Source organism: Falco naumanni, chromosome 10 (genome assembly GCF_017639655.2).
Source record: "Falco naumanni isolate bFalNau1 chromosome 10, bFalNau1.pat, whole genome shotgun sequence".
NCBI classification, from domain to species: Eukaryota; Metazoa; Chordata; class Aves; order Falconiformes; family Falconidae; genus Falco; species Falco naumanni.
In genome coordinates this window covers 37,769,159-37,789,159 of record NC_054063.1, presented here as the reverse complement: position 1 = coordinate 37,789,159, position 20,001 = coordinate 37,769,159, and the positions used below count along the sequence as shown (strand labels likewise).

Below are 20,001 nucleotides of genomic sequence, written 5' to 3'. Positions count from 1 at the left end.
AAATAGCAAGTGCAGGGTTGTTTCCAGATGTGGGGTAAGCTGTGGGTGGTCACACACTGTAATCCAGTCTCTGACTCGCACTTATGTGCATTTAAACAGTAACTCAGTCCAACTGTTAATTTTAACATGTTTGGTCTGAGGTAAAACTGTAAATGCCATATTTGGTCCTCTTGTGGCCCGGTGACTGTTTCTTTCTCATCTGTACTGTAGTTCTTTGATAGTCCTTTGATAGCTACAAATATCCAGCTGTGTATTAGCCACACAGTTTAGCTTTTCTTTGCTCCCTAGCTACAGTAATTAGGCTTGGGGTTTTTTTTATTAGGCCATTCAAGCATTGCTCTAAGTTATGGTGAAAGGAGAAGCTCCAAGTGTTTTATGAATTCTTGGTAATGAATCAACATCAAGCAAAACAGAGAGATGGCAAAAGGGCTGTGAGCTGAGGTGCAGAGCCTGGAGTGCGTGTGGCATGAGAAACACTTAATGTATGCCTAAGGACAAATGCTAAACATGTTATAATATGAAAGTAAATTTTCTTAGCAATTTATACCGTTGTAATACGATGGATAGTTTGTCTGGGGTATGGCTGAGTTGCATTTAGTCAGTACAGTAAAATGAATATGAAGCAAGTAGTATTAGGGCTTAGAGGGCAGCTTTGTGCTTGGGTCAGTGCTGCCCTTGGGCTCTCACCTGCAGGCCTGCGTTAGAGCACAAATGGCAGAAGTTCCAGTTTTGGCTTGGAAACTCCTTAGAAAGCTTGGCCCTGAAATGAGCGACTTCAGTTTTCATTAAATTAGTTTTAAAATCACTGAAAATGAGGGTGAAAAGCAGGTGTTGCGTTCCTTTCTGTACTGCAGGTTTAGAAGCTGCTGAGGAAATGCCTGGTGGTCTGACAACTCTGCCAGACTGCACTGAAGCTGTAATTTGAAATTAGTTTAAAACAGAGGTTTGAGGTTCTGGAGACTGAAGGCTTTTCCAAAGCAGAACTCTAGTTTTGGGATGGCAATAAACATATAAAAGATCAAGATAGTGATGATGTTCCAGGCGTGAAGCTGTGCACTGCCACCCTCTCTTCCCCCCCCCCCCCCCCCCCTCCTGGCCCTGGGTCCTTTTCACCAGGATGGTTGAGTTCACTAAAGCAAGAGAACACTGGCTGCTTTTTAGTTAGCAAGCTCCATGAGGTATTTGAGGAGCTTTAGTGTCCTTGTGTGAGGAGTGCCGGGGATGCACCATGGGAAAAGAATAGGGATGAATGGGCATGGAGGGGGCCCCCTCCTTCCAGCAGCAGCAAGGCACTGGATCCATTCTGTTTTCAGTGTACCATGATGTAATTCAGTTCCCTCTCCTGTGGTTCATCGGACACTGAGCTGCAGGGGTGACTTTGGGTATGTTGCTGAGACTTTGTCCTTGAATGTCAAAACTTTACTGTGAGCTGGAGGCTGGCAGAGAGCTGCTGCAGGGCAGAGCTTCCTTTAGTGGAGGACATTTGTTCAGGTTGCCTTTTTTCTGGAGAGGAGGAGGGCTGGATGGAGTCTGGCAAAGGGCGAGATGTTGGTGATTCAGCCTTTCGGGCTCCCCAGAGCTCTTCTGTGGCAAGGCAGCCTCTTGGGGTGCGGTGGCAGAGTCCCTAGCTGGCCATCCAGCACTGCCTGTAACATCTGAGCAATTGTGCGCTTAAACGTTATGCGGTCTCGGTGGGATGAAATCACTTGTTTTTGTCTCTATCTGGATAAGGAAAGCTTTTGCTGAGCTGCAAGAACTGTCTGTACTTGGGGGAGGAGAAGTTTTTTGGTAACCCAATGTGTTCAGTGCAAGGCATGCTTGCTGCAGGGCTAGAGGGAAATGTCATGTTGGTCTACTTTCTGGGTCTACCCTGCTGTCTCTGGAGCACAGACTGCAGGTGGTAAAGGGTGAACAGTGTGGTGATCACCAAATGGCTTAGTGAAACAGCCCAGAGTTCAGCTCAAAATATAAAAATGGGCGACTTCCAGTAGCTGATGTGCTCATTCCTACCTGGCCTGGATGGCTTGGGTGGTGAGCTGCACTTGTGGCATGTTGATTTTGGGCTGCATCTTGCACCAGAGGCTCTTTGGGGAAGAGCACTGTTTCTTATTTGAGAGTGTTCCCTGATACGTGTACATCTTGTACTCTGGGCACTGAAATAAAATAGCCCTTGCAGCTGGCTGCAGCAGCTCCCATTACTGCAATCCTGGCAGCACGTGCAGCACCTGCCCAAAGCAGAATTTGGCCCCCAGGAGTGGCACGCTGCAGGCCCTTGGCACAGGCAGGGGAGGGCATGTGTTTAATTCCTGTTACGTTGCTTAAACCTTTGCTGTTTGCAGCAGCAGCCATTTCTTCAAGTGAATGTGTGGGGATGCTCAGAGAACAAATTTATTGTGGGGCTGCCTGTGATGCTGCTTTCTTGCCCTCCATGTCCTAGCCAGACCTGGGTTAAACCTGGAGGTTCCATGGACAGCAGAAAGGATTTAAGGGGCTTGACATTGAGTTAACAGTATTCCCCTGAAATTGCCATTTTGGGGCTATTACCTGCAATAGGAATTTGTGCTGCTTTGCCTCAAGGGATATAGCTCAAAACCCTCCTAATGTTGCAGCTGTTTTCCCTGGGAAAGGCAAATGACATCTGTGGGCGTAAACATAGCTTTAATGGTGAGATGTGTCTGTACTAGAGCTTGGACTGTTTGTTGGTCCTTGTGGAAGTACAGCCTTTCGTTAGGACAGGCAGTACATGGGCCTGCAGATGAAGAGCAGTGTCAGTGTGGCTGGCTGTGAAAAGTGGGTGCTGCTGGGGGGGACATGTTCAGCCAGCCCCTTTCTGGGCTGTGGCCCTGTCTGTCATGACAGAGCTGTCTGTACTGCTCAAGATGCAGAAGAGTATCAGGCTTCATCTCTTTCAATTTCACACCTGCTAAGCTGTGACAGTAAACATCAAGAGGAGTGAACAGCTGGGCAGTGCAAACCCTCGTTTTTCCTGTGCTTCAGGCAAAAATTGATCAGTGAATTTTTTAATTTTTTTAAATTAAAACCTGTTGCTCACTAAACCTGTTTTGCAGTTTGTTAGCAATTTGAGCTCTGCCTCTCCTCTCTGGCAGGAATGTGGCAGGAGTTGGGCAAGCTTTGACCCTTACAGCAGCTCTGTGTGCTCAGCAGTGCTGAGAACAAAGGAGAAAGCCCAGGCTGTGGCTGTTCTGTGGAAGGGAGACGTTGCCACAGAGCACTGCTCTCCTGGGATCTTGGCTGCCCTTTGATGTGGTCCTGTGTTCCCCCAGGAAGGAGTAGCCTTGAACCCTGTGCCTCTCATGTGGTGGGTGCCTTGGGAGGTGCTTTGGTCATGTAATATGTTTCCGGCTGGAAACCTATCTTCAGTTTGGGCATCTGGAAACTGGGAATATGCAGCTGCCTGTGAAAACTCAGTATGTATGTGCCCAGGAACAATCATGATAACACTGAGCTTGTGGTTATGATGGGCACTTTATGACTGGCAGCATTAATAAAATTAATGAGACTTAATGTCTGCTGTGTTGTAGAGGTAGTGTTTGCTCCCGAGTCTGCCAAAAATGGGCTGTCTGTTTCGTAAGAGCCCTGATACCGTCTGTCTTGTACAACTGTCCCTCTGCTAAAGAGTAGCTGGTAGGACCAGAGGTGGTATGGTGACACTGGCGGCTCAGAAGGAATGGATGCGCCTCTACTGAGAAAGTATCAAAGTGGGTTTTTTTCCCCCTGTTGTTTTTTGGGTTTTTTTTTTGTCTTTTTAAGAAAGATGGAAAACAAAAGGAAATGTTCAGGGGAAATAAGGCTAATGGAATGAGAAGGATGTTGGTCAAAAAGGGGAAGCTGAGTCCTTACAAGAGGACCAAAAAAAAAGTATATGCTTCAGCAGATCACATGTAAAATCAAAATGAGGCAGGCCAGAATAATACTTGAAGAGTGAATTTGCCAATATGATTACTTGTCAAATATATCAGAAACCTTTTGGAGACAGGCAGAAGAAGGGATCAGGGTGTGAGAGGTACGGAAGATAAAGGCATCACAGAAAGATCTAAACCATTTTTTGGCTGTCTTGACTCCTGTGGAGGAGCTTTGTAGCTTTGAAAACTACAGGCTCTCTACATAAGAGCTGTCTGAGAAGTTGTCTGACGTTGAATGTCAGTAGAAATGGCTTTAGAGCAAACAGAGGAACTGATAAGAAACTGTAAGGAACAGATAGTGTTTACTCAAGAGTACTATAGGTTCTTAAATCTGAAATTGCTGAGATACTTTTGTGTGTATCCTGTTGCTTAAGTGCCCTTGGTATCACAGAAATGGATGGTGGCAAATGTGATGGCATTTTTTTAAAAGAGGGGAGTCTTGAGGAAATTGGGGAGGTACACATCAGGTAGCTCAATATCTGTGCCAGGCCCACTGCTAGGGAAGGGCTGTAGAGAGGATCCTGGGGACCACAGACCAGTGGGTCTGACCTCCATGCTTGGGCCTCTGCACAAGATCACTGAAGGCATGGCCAAGTGCGGTCTCTTGGAAGACGGTTAACAAGGCTAACGTAAAGGCATGCCCTGCCTCATCGATCTACCAGAGGCTGATGAGCACGTGGGTGGCAAGCCCAATAGATTTCCCATATCTGGGTTTTCAAACAGCCTTTGACAAGGTTCTCCACCAAAGGCTTTCAAGAAGCTAAGTCACCATGGGCATGGGGGAAAGGTCTTGTTATGGACTGAGAGCTAGTGGAAGATTAGGATGCAAAGAACAGGGCTTAATAGCCTTTTTTCACCGTGGGTAGGAGTCAGCAGTGAGGCCCCAGAGCCTGGTGTTGGGACTGGTATTCATTCTGTGGGTGACCTTAGGCATGGAGGGGTGCGGTGAAGTCCCCAAGACTGCAGAGGACCCTCAATTCCTTCAGGTGTTTGGATACCTCATTGAAGGTAAAGAAATCCAGAAGGACTCACAGGACTGAGCAAGTGGATGAATAAATGGCAGAGGAACTTCAGTGTAAGATGATGTGGGGTACTCCCAGGGGAAAATTACCTGTACCAGGCCTGTATGATACTAAACCTGGAACTGGTGGTTACAGCTCGGGAAGGAGCTCGGAATCATCAGCTCTGTGTGTGTGAGCCAGAAAAGCCAATGTATTTTGGTCACCATCAGCAAAGGACATAATAAAAAGACAGAGGGCATCATTTTGACCCTGTAACACCTTGGTGCATATCTTAGGGGCTGCATGCAGTTCTGGTTTCTGCATCTTGAGAAGGACAGTGGTGGTGGAGAGGCTGTAGAGAAGACAGTTAAAATGACTTGAGAGACAGAGCACCTGTCTTATGGGGGGTGAGGGTGGGTGGAAATCGTGACTCCCTGGTTTGGAATAGAAGTCTGGTGTAGCATATGATCAAGGTATACAAAATCATGAAGGCACTGATTACATTGAATTTTATCTACCAAATCTTATGGCACTAGAACCAGGGGCACTTGATGAAACTTGATACAGGAGATTGGTTTAAAGTAGGTAGAAGGAAGTACTTTTATTTTATACAATGTGTGCTGAAATTCTGAATTCTTTGTCCTGGGAGGCTGTGGATGCAAAAGGCATCAGCAGGTTTAAAGAGCATTTGGGTAAACTTATGGGCAGCCAGTCTGAAACAGATACTGGGAAGAACAGGCAGGGATATACCTATAGCATCCATAATATAAGTGTGGATTCTGGGGGAATAAGGAAGAAGCTGGAGATGAGGGCATGACTAGACTCATGTGCTTTGCCGAACAGTTCTCTCCTGTTGGCCTGGCTGTAGGCAGGATGGAGGAGCAGCTGGATTCTAAGGTGTGTATCTTAGTTTTAGAAAGTTTCCAGAAACTGACATTAAGTAGGAACAAAGGTAGATATGACATGTTGCGGAAGAGCCAGCATGGCTTTTGTAGACCAAAATTGAGCCATATGACTCCATTGGTATTTGGAAGGTGTTTGTGAGAACATGGCAGGGCTCATGCAGTGGAGTGGTCTAGGGGACCTCTCTGAAAGGTTTCAGCATGGGGTATCCAAAAGAAGTCCATCATGGGATGCATGGGTGAATAAATGCGTAAAAGATAGGCTATGAAAATGAGGAGTAGACTGTCAAACCTCACAGTGGAGGGAAGTCCCTTGGGGAGACAGGCTGGGATCTCTGCTGCTCACAGCATTTGTATGTGACCTAGAAATGGGGATGGAAGCGATGCCCGGGGAAGAGCATGCTGTGGTCCATGTGCACAGTGATGGGCTCCAAGCAAACGAGGGAAGAAATTGTGAGCACTGAAATTCAGGAATGAGGTCAGGGGTAACAGGTGTTTCTGCGGAAGTACGGGCCTGCGTTCAGCAGCACTGCAGGAAGGGAGGAAGAGATTGTGAACAGCAAAGATGGGAGCAGTGGACAGAATGAAAAAGTCATGACACCACTCTGGTCCTCTGTTATGTTGAATATTGAATATCAGGTCATCCCATCTTAGAAAAGTCCTTGCTTCTAACTGCTGGAAGTAGAATAAGTGCCACTGTGGTTTTTTGCTCTTTTTTAATTTTTTTGTAAGTGAAAAGCTCAGTTTTGGACTGAACACAAGCTAATAAATGCTAGGTCTTTTGCTGAGAAAAAACAAAAGAACTTGTTTTGGGCACCAAATCAAAAAGTAAATTGTTCTCACACCACTGTTCGCTGTTACCATGTATAGCAATTACTGCCATGGCAACAGATATTTTCAAGATCCAGCCAAGATCTTCCAGGGCTGCAGTGTAACTTTTCATACTTGCTCATTGTGGTGCTATTAATAACCGTAGCCAGGAAGTTTCTTCTTCCTCATGTACCATGTACCAAGTGCGAGGGATAGGCTCATTTTAGATCAGTTGTGGGGAGAAGTGACACTGGGGGTTTCCTGGATTTTTTTTTTTATTTTTTTTTTTTTGTTCTGGAGATTCTGTCTAGCGCTGCCAGCTCTGCAGCTGCCTCCTGAACTAAGCTGTGTCTCTTGTGCTATTTCTAAGAAAGCAGAGTCTGATTTTTTTATTCCTTTTCTTTTTTCTGCTCTGCCTTCCCCCGCCCCCCACCCCTGACAATTGTGACACATACTTACTCTTCCAGCTATGCATGGAAGCTTAAGTGTTTATTTCAGGCTGACTTGGTCAAGGGGAGAACCTGCTGCCAGTTAAACATGATCTGGGCCAGTCTCTGGTCTGCACGATTTCTTAACTTATCTCTCAGTCATTTAAGCAAGATAAACCATGTGTATTCAAATTTGCAGTTCAACTGTCCTTGGCAGTAGTTGAATTTAGCTATGTTTAAAATCCCCAAGTGCGCATCCGCTTTTTCCCAGCCACGTTACCACACCTGGATGAATCTCCTTTGAGGTGGAAGTGTGTCAGAAATGCCACTGCCAGGTCTTTTGGCACCTTCTGAAGAGCTGTGGAAAAGGTCAGACTTGTCTTTTGCTTGTGCCGGCAGTTCCTCTTGAGCCTGAGCATTTGTGATGCACTGCAGTGGATGGGCATCAGGATCATGAGTCTGTCCCCAGCTCTGGTTCAGGTAGTACACAAGTCACAGCTGTACAGTCACCCACTTTCATCCGTGTAAGGAATGAATTGTTTTGCCAGGCCAATTGCCTCTTCCCCAGGGAGTTTGGTTTTCTTCCTCAGAAGTGTAGCTGTTAACTGTAAAAGCCTCACTGCCCCCTTTCCTCACCAACTTGAGAGTTAAAAGGAAAATCAGAGTGCTCATAGAATGTCTTCCTTATTTTACGGCGCTGTCGAGTCTTGCAGCTTCTTCTGATGCAACAGTTTTTGACATCACCCTTCCCCCAATCTCCCGAACCTGCTGGATTGACAGCTTAACATTGTAACAGAGAGAAAAAGACTTAATAGAAAACACAGCATCTTTCATCCTACCAGCCTCCATGGAGAAACTGAAGAAATGAGCATATGCCCTGCAAAAGCTTGGTCCAAGGCAAGAAATAATTCAGTCTTATCTGCAGGGAGCAACTGGATCCTTCTTCTGTTGCTGCCCTACCTGTTTCTTGGGAGGTCTGTTGAACGCAGTAGCACTGGAGGCGCTGCCTAGGGCTGCGGCTCCCAGGGGGTGGCTGCACACGCAATGCGGAGTTCAGCCAAGTGAACCTGGCTGGGATGGTACCAGCTCACACAGCCCAGCTGGTTTTTCTCATGGATGCCTCCAAGAAATAACGTGACACCCTTTTCGAGAGCCTTGGGTGACTGACACAACTGTTCACCAATAACTGGCTTATTTCTGACTCTTAGGAAGGTTAATTCCACCTTTGCTTCTTTGACATGAGCAAAGGTGAGCTTCTTTGATGTGAGCAAAGGCAGATTTTGGGCTTTAACTAATTGCACTTTGTTCCAACATGTGAGGTTTCAGAAATGTCTAGCTTTAAAAAGGCTGTGACTGCGTTGTAAGGCAAGGTTGAGCGACTCTGTCTTTTTCTCATTAAATCAAGCCAGATCCTGTTAATGACAAAGCATCAGAACTATACATAACTAGTATTTTTGTTTATTTGGAGTTCAAAGGTGTTGCTGTAGCCACTGCTAACCCTACAGATGCAAGTGTGTCGTGCCCGAAAGCAGAGGTTGAGATGCAGCTCACGGGATGTGACTCCTACCTTCACCATAACATTTTGAGACAATTAGGAAAAGAATGTCAGTTTGGGGAAACACTTAAACATGCCTTTCCTTTCAGAGGAAATTTTTTTTTATTGTTCGTTACATCAGAATTAAAAACAATGGAAAAAATCAAGGATGGGCTGTGTTTTTCATACAAACTGCTAATTCAGTCATCAATAGGTGAGCTTTTTGGGGATCAAGGTGTGCATGGAGTAGGGAACTGTGTGCTGCTCCATGGGGCAAGCATGCAGGAGGGGACTGGTGCAGTCCAGTTCATTGGCTTTGCAGCGTCCTTACTCTGTCATGTCTGATGTGCTTTTTGTTCAGTGAGTGCTGTAGGCAAAACAAATATAAGAAATTAATTTCTCATGGAAAAGAGGTTTTTTTGCTTATTGTTTTGTGAAGGGTTTATGAACTCTGTGGCTGCGGTTTTCAGCTGTTTATTTACTGCCTCTCTTCCCTTGCCAGAGGAAATTAGTGTGCTTTGGGCTGGGGAAAATGACAACTCTGAAGCAGCTTTTCTGCATGGAGTCCTGTCAGGATGAGTTTCCTGATGGCCGCTCTGGGCGCAGGGGAGAGGTAATCGTTTGTGGACTTTGTGTTTCCTGTTGCCTTTGACTTGATGCCAAATTCCTTTGCCATCCTGGCATTGTAAGGGTTGAGTCATTCTTAACAAACTTGGATAGCTAATACTTTCAAGAGCCCCTCTGTTTGTTCCTGCTTAGTTTTCTCAACAGAGTCGGCAGATAGCTGCAGCTAGAGAGGTTTGCAAGAGACGGGAATGGCTTTAAAAAGTTATGATGAAACACTGTTATCTTTGTTTTATACTTTTAGTCACCGTTGTCTTGTAGGCTCTGCTAGCTGAGAAAAATAACCTGGTCCCTTGCAAACCGTGTCTGTGTTGTGCATGAATTTTCAAGGGACGCTGTGTTTCAGCTAATAAATGACTGGCAGCCCTTTAAATGAAAAGAGACAGAGGGCCATTATTTTGCTAATGCCATTTAGGAATGTAGCTGTTTCAGATATGTAGCTTTGCAGGCTGGTGCTTGAAAGCCTTAGGCTCTGCAGTCTGCCTGTTTGTAGGGAGTCAGCAGCTGGCACCCTTGGTGACACCAGGCCATTTATTTATGGCCTTGCCTTGTAGGTGCTCTACCCTCTAATTACAACCTTGGCTTCCTCCAGCCCCCACTGCTGCTGGCTCCTGTGCCTCCTTTAGGAAAGCTGAAGTTGTGGGCTTTTTGTGGTCTGGCAGGGTTATTTTAGACCTGAGGTGGGTGTCTCAAGAGGTCCATTCAGTCCCCATCCCTGCATGCTCTTGCTAAGGTGGCGGCTCGGTCCCAAGATGCCAGCTGACGGTTTCCCTTTTCTGCTTTTGTAGGCTTCTTTTCTGTTCCTGTCTTCCCAGTCTTCTGCATCGGCCTCATTCGGAAACCTCTGTAAATGATTTCTTCTTGTTGCTCAGTATTCCCTTGTGTAGCAAATGAATGTCTCTGGCACTTGGCTGTTTGCTCTTTCGTGGTTGCTATGGACTCTTCCCTTCGATGAAGATAGTAGAAAAATTATTCTTTTCCCCTCCTATATCGGGAAACTACATGCTCTGTAGCAGTGCAGTATGTCTGTGGCTGTGCAATGCCTCTCATGGTTTCACCAAGCCTAGGATAATCTATCCATACACAGAAATGACAAAAATCAGGTGGCTGCAGAGCCATGTTCCTCATGCAGCGTGAGTGACTTGGGCTGCTGCTGGGGTGGTGGAGCAGTTACTGTCTTTATGTGGTGGGGCAGCTTTTCCTACAACGGCTTCTGATTGTGGAGCCTGCTGTTCCTGGGCTAGTCTCCTTGGCATCAATTGGCTGAGGCAGCAGCTGCAGGGTCCCTGTCTGCAAGGGCTTCATGGTAATGCTGGGAGGAATCCCTGGAATTGGTAGTGGTGACATACGAGGCTGTGAAGAGTAAATATCAGTTCTGAAGCAGCTGGGCAGCAAGCTAGATAAATCAGGACCGTTGTCAGTAATTCCTAGAATGACAGAGAGGGCAGCAGGTGCTGCTGTGTACTTGAAATAGCAGGGATACCATCTGTGTGACATTACTTGCTTTGGCTTCGGGAGAGCACTTGATGTGTGCTGCTTCTCCAGGACTCTGGGCTTTTGCCCTTCATCCTTTTGGCAGGTACATCTTCTCTGCCTCATTCCTGCGGTGGTATCAGCAGAAAGCTCTTTGCCCCGGGCACAGCCTTGTCAGCATTGGGAAATGTCGACCTGCTTAGGTCTGATGAGTCACTGCTCTGGTGAGAGGTGGAGGGGACTTAGGGGTCCATGGAAATAGCAACAAGCCATGTTCAGCTTTCTGGTCACTGACCAGGGTTTCAATCAGCAGGGAGCCACATGGTGCTGGAGCTTATTGGGAAGGCAGGAAACCCATGCTCTGTCCCTCCCTCCTGTCCTGTATCCATCCTCATGATAAAAATGGGAACAGCCTAGGCTTAATTTTGGGTTTATGTTCATGCTGGGGGGCTCTTAGGTGCTTTGGGCCCTATCTGGGGCAGATCCTGTATGACTCAGTGCCAGCACACACTCCTGGAGGTGGATTTATTTATTACTCCTAGCTCTGCTCCAGCTGGGAGCATCTGTCATAGTTTGGTGTGTCCCAAGAAGACATAAGGGGAAAGCAGATGTGTGAGCTTCAGTACCTCACTGCAGAGATCTGCATGCCTGAAAGGATCCAGCTGGTGCAGGCCTCATGTGAATGCTGGCTGCCTGCTTCAGGGGGTCCATGTACAGGTGGGATGGCAGCAATGGATGCTCATCAAGCTGTGCTTACAGCATAAGTGTCTGGGCAAATCCTCCCTGAAACCAGGGACATTGTCTCTGGGGCCAATGGGAAGGCTCCAGGCTGCTGCCCGAGGGCTGAGCTTCGTATGCCTTGGTGGGGCAGCACTAGGGGGTGGAGGAAGGACAGGATACTTCCCAGCCATAGTGGTCAATTGTTGCTGAACTTGCAGGTTGTCCCCTAATACTTTCACCTAAGCAACTGTGAAGTATTTCCTCTCTAGGATCCTGCTAAAATTGAGGATTTCCCATGTAAATCCTGTTTGTGGGGACAAAGTCTGGTCACGAGTGTATTGAGATGGAATACAGTCACTGTCTTGAGTGCAGTGCTGCTGGTATCACTCTTGAGTCCCAATGGCAACAGACCTGACCACGTGTCCTGTGGCTGTACAGGCAGGAGGACAGCACCAAGCTGCACCAGGCCTCAGCTCCCCTACAGGGCACCCAGTGCCCCCTGGCTGGCACCAAGCCTCCCCCACAGCAGCTGGGATGTGGATGGGCCTGTGGATCCATGCAGCATGTTTGGAAGGAGAGAGAGGGGGTGAAAACTGCCAGTACTCTGCTCCCCCCCCCCCAATTCCCCCTTGTTCTCAAATGCTCAGCCCTTATAAGTAAAAATGACTCTGCTGAAGCCTTCACTGAGCTTAGGAGGTGCCACTGCAGCTGGGGCAAAGCAGAGCTTCAGGGCAGATGTTTAAGGACTGGGGGTTTGGGCTGTGGTCTGATGTACAAAACATGATGTCAGGAGTGATCCAGAGAATGCTGTGGCAGCAGCTCAAGGGCTGGATGGGTTGTCTGGGCAGATCCTGTAGCCCAAGGAAACTTGTCTCACTGCTCTGTTGTGGCCAGGGGCTCAGGCTCTCCAAGGGATTGGGTTGTCTGGGACAGACACAGGAGAGGCTGTCTGGCCGGATCCATGTCCCTGGCCAGCTTGGGGCCCCTTACAAAGAGCAGAGGGAAGGGCTTGTAACCATTTTCACATCTTATGCCTCTCACCTTCTGCCCAGGCTGCAGTGGCCACAGCTGGACTCCAGCCATAATACACTCCATGGTGCTCATCCTCACTGACAATTTGGGGATAGAGAGAAGTGGGAGGCCCTTGGTCTTCAACGGAACAGTGGGTCCTTTCCCCAGGCACAGCAGCCAGCCCTGCTTTGTGCCTCCAACAGGGGAGCTGTGGCAAGAGCCTGTGTTTACCCTAGCTGTGCAAGTGCGGGCAGAGCTATGTACAGTCTGCATCGTTGAGATTTTGTTAATGGGAGCGGATTTTACTTCTCCTCCTGCCCTCAGGTGCAGTTTCCTTTAGTGTTGGTTTGTGCAGTCCCCTGATGACTGTGTCTGCATCTCCAGTGCCTGAACTCCTGTTCTGTTAGAGCCCATTCAGCAGGTGCTTCATGCTCTGTCCCAAAGCCATGAAAAAAACGAGGATGTTTCCTGCCCCTTGCTCTTCCCTCTGTTGCAGAACCCCTGTCCTCTGGAGGAGGGATGGAGAATGGGGTGGGGTTGAGCAGCACTTCAAGTCTCTCTGTCCTTAGCTTCCTGTGGGGTGCCCTATGCATGACTCCAGGACTTGCCTGGGAGTGGTTTCAGGGTCCAGATCTGTATGAGCCTGGGGCTGCACAAGTCCTGGTGGGTGGTGCTCAGTGCAGAGTGGATGATGGAAAGCATGAAGGTTGGTGTGGTGGGAGTTCCTGTGCTGCCCTCCCTTCTCCCAACTGAGGTGCAGTGCTTTGAGATGCCAGTGCATCCGTCCCACCCAAGGTGCTGGTGCCAGGCTGTAGGACCTTACGCCTTTGGGGCTGTTCTGGGCTTTATTTTAAGCTGATTATCTTTGTAGTGTGACTTGGCATGATGTCTGTCTTCCCTCAGGGAAGATTCCCCTCTGCCCCTCCAGGTCCTCTTGTAGAAAATCTCAGTCATGTCCTGAACGGCCTTGTTACTTACTACTGTCTTGGAGAGAAAGGACCTTAGTGGAATCTTCTATTAATTTTGGTGCTGTCCTGACTCGTTCTTGTGGGATGAGCTGCCCCATTGCTCTCAGTTCTGCTCTGGAGCTGGGGTGAATTGGGAAACTCAAAGCAGCAAAATAGGAGCCAGCAGTGCTGGTACAGGGGGTGGGGGAAAGTTTGGGAACGACCAGGGAAGAAGTAAGAACCAGCAGGGTCTGAGCAACCGAAAGGCCACAAAGTTTCTCATCTGACGTCTTTATCTTTGAAAATACGACTTAGCAGAAGGCTTGGGGCTTTGGTTGTGTTTTGGTGGTGGTGGGTTTTTTTTTGTTTTGGTTTGTGTGTTTTTTTTTTTGTGTGTTTTTTTTTTTTTTTTTTAAACTAAAACCACCAAAGTAACAAGATAGTTTGTGTGACAGGACCTCTTCCAGACTTTTACCTCTAACTCATCCAAGTCATGGTGCTGTGCTCTCTTCTGCTCTCTGTAATGTGTTGCTGGGCTGTACTCTGCTTTCAGGGGGCTGTCCCCATTCTGCTCTTGCTGGAGCTGAGCACATGTGTTCAGGCTTTGAGCAATTGCAGCCATTTGTTCTGTATTTTCAGTCTGGTCTGTCTCCTGCAAAACAGAGGTTGGTTTGTTTGCATAATACTTATTTTCAGAAGCAGAGGAGTTTTAGGAATAGGCTGACATTATATTTATTTTAGTTCCTCTATAATTTTTGTTTTGAAAGATGCACGTGTATTCAAAAAAAGTTCATATATATATGGATGAGGAGGGTTGTTTTGGGTATTTTCATTCCCCCAAGTTCTAAATGACAGCTTTTCTGGACTTGGCTGAGAGAACGCAGTGAGTAAAGCCTAAATTGACTGGGTCAGCTGGTGGAGCATTGCCACAAGGAGCTGGTGCTAGAGGCCTTTTTGGAGGCCTTCTCAGCTCCAGGATACAGATGAGTGTTAGGGTCTTGTCCTGGCTTTGTGCAAATCTGAGCAATGTGGAGCCCCCCAGGGGTTGCACTGTATTGCTCAGCATCTGCGCTGAGTGACGTTTTTCTAAAGGGAGTCCGTCTGACAAGCCACCCAGTGTGCTGGGATGCTGTGCTGGGGTGGCTTTGCCTGTTGTGCAGAAGGTGAAGGGGCAAGCACAATCCTCTTAAAAGCTGTGCTGATGTTGGGGTGCTTGAGCACAGCCCGTCTGTTCTTCAGCCAGCTGGGAGCCTGGACCTGCATAGGAGGACCAATGTCAGCAGCTTTGGTGCCTTTGGGCTGGTATCCACTCCCTGTTCCTTAACTGGTTTGCCTTGGTCTGCTACTGGGGCCTCCCTTTGGAGCAGTAGGGGTTGTAAACATGGCTTTGTTCTCTGTAAGGCTGCTTCTGCTCCCTCTCGTGGGGCCCCTCGTCACCGTTAGCAGCAAATGAAGGAGGCTCTGAACTCCCTGTCTCTGTAGGACAGGTCACTTCAGATGCCCATCTGCATCACCCCAGCTGCTTGCTGCAGTAAGGAGCTCTGGGCCCCATGCACATGTCCCTGCCCCTGACCAGTGTCACAGTATGACTGGTCTCTGAGAGTTGTACTTAAGTCTCTGTGTGTCTGATGACGAAACTCTTCATCCCTCATCCTCAAGGAGGACCACTTAATAGGTACTTGGTCTTGGTATTGACATGCCCTCAGTTAAATGACCTCTGATGATGGGATCTGCCTGGTCCTGGGGCCCCACCACCCCCTGGGGCTTCACAGAAGCTTCAGCATCCCTGGCTTGGAGCCATAGGCAAAGAACTGCAGCTCTTCATTCGAGGACACAGCAAGCTGCCTGCCCCTGCAGGGCATGGTAGCAGTGCCTTGTGCATGCGAGGTATGGAGATACGAAGGAAAGCATCAGCGCTCATAGAGGTCATATTGGCCTACAGCCCCTCAAGTTCTTCAGTTTCGTGCTGTCCAGGAAGGTCCCCTGTCCTCTGAGTGCAGCCACCCTTCTGTGATATTAAGTACAAGATTGTACACTGGCTGTGTTCAAACTTCTGTTTCCTGGAGGAAGAGGTTAATTTCCCAGTTGCTTGCTTTTGTGTTGGGGCCACCTTTGAGCAGGCTGCAGGCTCCCCTTGGGAGCATTAGTTGTCAAAAATCCCTCTGTATGGAGTTGTGTTTGGTTAAGAAGGACTCGGTAATGCCCCAGCTCTCTTCAGGGCTCATCCTAAAGGAGGGAAGTGGGGTGAGGAGGTGGGATCTTGACTCAGGGCACAGAAACCCAAAAATTATAGAATATGGAAGTGAAATGGCAGATCAAGCTGGAAGAGCTCTTCTTGGAGCCACACGGAGGGGTGTACTTGCAGGCTGGTTGAAGCTCCCTGAGGCAGGGGTTTCCTGTGGCTTTCCTTGAGGCCCCCTCACCCTTGTCAGGTGAATGCCTCCCTGAGTTGTTGCTGAGCAGTGCGCACAGGTAATGGGTGGAGAGAAGGCTTCATGCAGTGGGCTGGGTGATCACATCGCATTGGTCTGAAGCTGACAGCTCCGTTTGAGGAAACATCTCTCTACTATTCTTATCTATGGATGGTCTTGTGAAGAACTTGTGGTGTCCAAGGACTGTGCTTGGCTGTCCAGGCTGTGGTGTCACTTGGGTGATGGTGGCAAGAAAACCAGCTGTCCTGTGGAGTAGTACCTGTTCAACAACTTGTGGTTTCTCAGCTCTTCCTGTAAGTGACTCTTCTCTTCTGTATCTGGTCCCTTCCATTTCTAGTCCTGCTTCCTTCTCTTTAATTAAAACAATTTTATTCTTTCTTGGCCCTCGTGCTAACATTTATAGCCTTTGTGAGAAGATCTAATCAGAAGATGCTAGCAGGGTGCTCTTTCAGACTGAAACCCTTTTTAATAACTTAATAATATTTTTAATTCTCAGGTGTTGCCAGGCAGGACTGGCAGCCAGGAGGGACCAAAGCTCTCTTTGGAGGAGCAAAGTTTGCAAATGTCTGTCACCTCAATCCCAGAGGCTGGCAGGACAGAGCACAGCTGCTTGGCCTCTTACCTGCTCTTTCTATACAACACTTAAAAACCAAGCTGCTGATCTGCGAGGACTTGAGCCTTCAGGTGGGAACAAATCTGTCTGCCCATGTGAGATGAAGTTGTGCATAAAAAGCCCTACGCTTCCTCCTGCTTTTTGCATGCCTGGTGTACCATACCCCTCATGGCACCTCGCTGCTTGGGGACTGAGCCTCCCCCATAGCCTTGCATCCCGCTGAAGAAAGAGCGAGCCCAAGGCAAGTACCTTTGCAGTCAGGTGGGGCTTGGGCTACTTGGATGAGCAGCTGGTGCTGTGGCCAACTTACAGGCTGCAAGGCATTGAAGCTATTTGTGTATTTGCTCAGGACACAGAGGAAACTCCTGAAATCTCTCTGACAATGCAGGAGGGTGCACACTGGGTATGTGGGCGCACTTTTTTTTCTTAAACAAGTGGGGGTGTTGAAATTGTCCTGTGTTGTGGCCTCTGGTGACCAGGTTAGTTCCCTGATGCTGTCACAATGCCAGTGGGCTGTGTGCCCCCATGCTCGGGCTGTAGTTGGAGGGGTTTGGTCTGGGTTTGCAAACTGGGCCTGTGGGGAAATCCTGTGCCTGGGGCCACTGAGTCCCAAGAGGTGAGATGGATTGAAACCACCACAGCGATCCCCCCATTGTGACCATGGCTAGGCACTGCCTTACTGGTGAGAGTGGATACAACATGCTCCATGGCTGCTCTGTTGCCCAGCACTTGGAGCTGAGAGGACAGGGAAAAGCGTTATTCAGACATTTGCCAGGAAAGAACTTCTTGAACCCTGTGAAGGGGAGCTGGAGTTAATTTTTTTGATCTCCAAGTTACAGCCTTACCTCTCTGTGATCCTGGGTTTATCACGTTTTTCCAGAGTTCCTGATGTTGTGTTCAAGCCTTGTGTGGCAGCCTGCAGCTGGCCCTGCTCCAGGAATGTGCTCCTTGCTTTTCCTTTTCTGTCTTTACATATGAATGTGATTGTACTTTGGTATTTCAATGTGTCCAGTGCAGTTTTTTTCCCCTAGTTAAACTCTACCTCAGTCATCCTCAGCCCTTCAATTTTAAGGGGACCAAACAGGTCACCAACCCAGGTCATCCACTTACATGTCTTTACATGCAAAGATAAATGTAAGCTTATTAAAACGGAAGGGTATAGTTAGCAACATATGCTCAGTCATGGCCAAGTGCCATCAGAAGAATTCATTATTTTCAATAGCTTGCACTTAACAGAAAATAGCTGACTTTTCCTCTCTCCTGAGGAGCAGCAGTGGTGGTATAGCAGTCAGTGTTTCAGAGTGTTGTTAATCCAGGTACTGGCAAAACAGATCAAAACCAGTGTGCTCTGGAACGTTAAAAAGATTGATCACTCAACTGTCTTGATCACTCAGCTGGGCCTTGCAGGGTTGGTTTGTTGTGTTTTGGTTTTTTCCTTGCTGCTCCATAAGTACTTCCTGTCTCCCCCAAGCTCATCAGTGTGTGTGTGTCGCTTTTGCAGTGTGGCGTGTCCCACCATGCCTGCTCTCCTGCTCCCCTGCCTTTCCCCTCCCGAGGACAGTGTGCCGTGCTCCCCTTCTTTGGGTGAAGCCTCCCCCCTTCCCAGCGGCAGCCCCTGCTCAAGTTGCCACTCTGCCACCTGGGTCTAAGTCCCCTGTGCCCCACTTCCTAGTGACTGCCTGTCCTTGTGAAGAGTTATGGTGCTCTCAGAGGTTGCTGCTCCTCACGTCCCCTCTGACCTGTCCCTTGGACCCTCTTTGCCAGTTCCTTATCTTACTTGTACTTCTTTGCTGCTGTCTCTGTGAATGTGTTCATCTCTTCCCAGCGCTGCTGGGCTCTGCTGCTGCCCTGGTTTTCTCCTTTTATGCCATTTATGGATGGCATCTCTTTACAGTTGACAATGCCCTTGATAATGGCAGTGACTTGCTGATTTGATCCTGTGCCTATGGTTTGTCATTGCAACTCCATGGAAATAATCAGGCTAGCTCTGTGATTCCTACCCCAAGCCATGGCATGAGGTACTGGTACAGCTGTTTCTTTCACCTTAAATCAAATAGGGGAACTGATGTAGTTTTGACCAAAAAATACTGAACAACAAACCAGATGTTTTCTGGACACAGGGTTTCCCAAGTGGGACCCACTTGCAGGCACGCTCTTGGCAGCACCCTGCCCAGCTCTGGCAATGGTGGGAGCCCAGCAGGAATCAGTGCTATGGGGAAAGGTGACGTTCTCTGTTCCCAGCTGCTTGTTGGACCAGTGCAAATGCTTGTGGTGGTAATAGCCTGGGCTGGGTGAGCAGATCTGGCTGAAAATGGAACTATACCACAAAAAAAGTGGCTTTCACCTGAATCAGCTTCCCCAGCCAGCCTGTCTGGTAGCCTGAACATCAGCCCTGTGTGAGACTGCATGGAGGTCAGCATTACACGGTAAGTGTTGTGGCAGGGAGAATTGCACCTTTTCAGAGGCAGTTCAGGTTTATTTTGTGTTGAACTCACACTGTACTTGGCAATTTTGCATCCTCAAAGAGCTGAGGAGCAGGCTGCTTTTCAGGGGTGCATGGCAGACTGTTCAGCATTGAATGCACCCACGGTTTTCCTAGCAGGGCAGTGTGATCTGCAATTTAAATGCTCTCCCAGACTTGACTGGTGGGATGGGACATGCTGACCTTCCCCAGAAAGCCCAGGCAGAGCCGAGGGCTGTGCTGCCCTGCCAGCAGATGCCTCTGCTCCCATGGTTGTGCCAGCAGGGCCGAGTACCAGGCTGCCATTTCAAACACTGCAGTGCTGCCACTGTCAGCCCAGATGCCTCTGAGAAACCGCAGACCAGCAGCAGAGGGTGTGTGAGAGGGATGCAATGGGATCTCCCTTCTGCTGTTCCTCTGGGAATGGCTCCTGTTGCCTTGCCTTTGCCAGGGAGTGGCTGGAGGCTGTCAGGGCGAGCCCCCAGGGCACCCGACAGGGGTGGGTTTCAAGGATGGCTCTGGACCTGTCCTGTTCACATGGCTTTTATTAATAACAGAAATAACTTGTGTTAAGTCCAGCCTCCTTCCTGCAGCCTCCACCTCTGTGGTGAGGAGGAGGGTGGAGGGCCAGGACTTGGAGTGTGCGAGGAGGTGCTGGGGGGCACAGTGTAGATCTTATCCCTGTTTTCAGCTGCACACTTGAGCATACTACCAGGGGTGAGATCACTTTAGTGGCAGCATCTCTCCCATGCAGGAGGAGGTCCTGTTGGCGTTTGCACCTCCTTCTTCTTTTATCTGGGCTAGCCAAAATTGTTTTGGCTACAGCACCATGGAGATACTGGCTTTGCTGAGCTCCTCTGCTCTCACCTGGGCCAGCTTTTTGGGGTAGGTGGGTTACTGTTGAAGGCTGATGTGCCATGTATGAGGACTTAGCAGGCCAACACCTCTGTTGCCACAAAACCATCATGCTGGTCTGCCTGAAAACCAGCCCTACAGCACTGCCTGCGTTGCTTTCTCGCTAAGCCCTAGGCTGGGCCAGCATGGGTGCTGGTGAGGGGCTTCTCTGGGCAGCAGAGGGGTATGGATCAGTGGCAGGCTGTGCCTGTCCTTTGGGTCACCTTA

The 20,001-nt window shown here is 48.6% G+C and overlaps 1 protein-coding gene across 4 annotated transcripts in view; it reads left to right on the top strand.

Annotated features, from left to right (window-relative positions):
• LOC121094508 (rho GTPase-activating protein 39-like) overlaps positions 1–20,001 on the top strand; it is a 67,362-nt gene that overhangs the window by 17,769 nt on the left and 29,592 nt on the right. The window lies entirely within an intron of this gene.